The following is a 2197-nucleotide window of genomic DNA, read 5'->3' on the forward strand; positions in this document are numbered from 1 at the left end:
TGTTACTCGTTGATAACAAGCCGAAAAATTAATAGCGAAACCCCAACAAAGGCGAGCATACAAATACAAAAAGAATATTAATTTTGTCAACGAGAAAATATGTTTGCTTATATAGTAATATATATGCCAAGTTCATTTGTTAAGTTAAAACTAAATTTACATAAATATACAAATTTGTTTGCATTCGTTTGGGTTGGTTTACAGGCGCCCTTTGTTGTCTGCATTATTATATTGCAAAATTTACCCAAAAGTAATATTCTAGAAACTCAAAAAACACGATTATGATATATGGATTATTGGATTAGATGTTACGACGGTCCCTCCCGACCTCACAACCTTATCTTAATAACCCCACTTGTTTTATTGATTTATTGTATAATGTCAAGTCCATTCTAAACCCGGCCCGGCCATTTGGAGACAACTAACGCATAAACAATCAAACACATGCAGTAACGTATTCGATTGATACATCAACATCTTCTAAAGAAACCGGCAGGAAACCAAACTAAGCCGCCGGCTTGTAGTATGTCCGAGAACTTATCTGTTAAAATTGGCCAAAAGTGAACCGAATCAGATTAACCGGTTTTAAACCAATCCGATCCTTTCCCCCTTATAAACCAGTTTGGCCAGAAATCGGCGTTTACTTGAGCAGATTTGTGCGGCCCGATTTTGTTGTCATGCATACTAAGTAAATAAAGTTCTATTTACCGATGCCAACATCCACTATTCAAAATGAATAACACCATCTTAAACTTATGCATGAAATTCTTAACTTTGATCTCAAAGTCACTTTTTCCCCGGTTTAAAATGGCTAAAGATTGCCAAACTAGGCATGTTTGACCCAACTTTACAAAATAGGCAAAGGAAAAAAAGAATCAACCAAAATAGGCATAGCCAATAGGATTTTCAACATATTCGTGTTGTAACTTTGAGTCTTGTATCTTGAGCTACCAAAGTTGTTCTCGTGATACTTGCTCTTTTAAAGACATAAGTGGTTGCTATGAATTATGTATGATGATTATGATTTATTATCACAAAGATAATTCACTGAATGTATAAGGACATGCGTGTAGCGTATAATCTTCTTTAATCAACAACTAATATAGTTACATGATTTTAATCATTATCACAATAAGGAGTTCATTAATGTTAAAAACGTTGTTATCCCACAAGTGCGTTTCCTACTCCATCTCCATCCGTGCAAATATTAAAGCATGGTCAATCAAGGAGCAACCACAATCAATCACACCTGCAAAACAAGCTACGTGTATGTAATTAATTAAGTTTTTGTGACTAGGATTTGACCAAATATATTCCTAGAGTTTTTATCACCATGCTTACACTTAAAACAGATAGTATGCTTTGTGATTGTGAGCGCATATGTTGATGTATATATATCCTTTGTTTGCTTCATTTGAATGTAATTTTTGATTATGGAGTAATAAATTTCTCTCTCTTATTCATTTTATATTTTCTTTCGTGTTATTGTTTTGTACGATTACATGGTATCAGAGCATGGATATTAAGGCATGCTCTTCGTTTTTAACAGGATTTCTCAATCTTTTCTCCGGCTTTTTCTCTTTCATTCCGTTGTTTTTCTCCTGTTTCTTGATCTTTTGATCATTATCTTTATCTTGTTCTTTTGTTTCAGCTGTTTTTCACCTTGTTTCTTTCATTAAATGTCTTCTCTTCATCTTCTTTTCATACTTTTTCACCATCAAAACTTCGTCCATATCTCTCAAAATGTTTCTTTCTTGTTCATAAACCTTTCTTCAAGGTTTCAAGATCTTTCTCTTTCATTTTCTCTCTTTGCACTTATACGCCGCATAAGTCTCTGATCTATACAGCGCATAAGTCCATTCTATACTTACACGCCGCATATCTTATGCGGCGCATAAGTTCTTTATTCAAACGTTTTAGTTCGTCTTTCTGTGTTTTCTTAAATGGAAGTCCCAAGCACTTCTCTTCAAAACATTACCATTGATTCTTCAAATCCTCTTTATCTTTATTTGTCTGATCACCCTGGCATGATTCTTGTTTCAAAATTCTTTAAGGAAATGGTTTTGGAGCCTGGAAATGAGCAATGTCTATTGCTCTTTCTGCTAAGAACAAACTTGGCTTCATTAATAACACCGTCCCCATGCCAGCTAATCAACCGCATCTTGCCCTCTGGCAAAGATGCAATGATATGGTGATA

This window comes from Bidens hawaiensis, unplaced genomic scaffold, assembly GCF_021521415.1.
Source record: "Bidens hawaiensis isolate Kalapana, Puna unplaced genomic scaffold, B.hawaiensis_p1.1 tig00040641_1, whole genome shotgun sequence".
In the NCBI taxonomy this organism is placed as follows: domain Eukaryota; kingdom Viridiplantae; phylum Streptophyta; class Magnoliopsida; order Asterales; family Asteraceae; genus Bidens; species Bidens hawaiensis.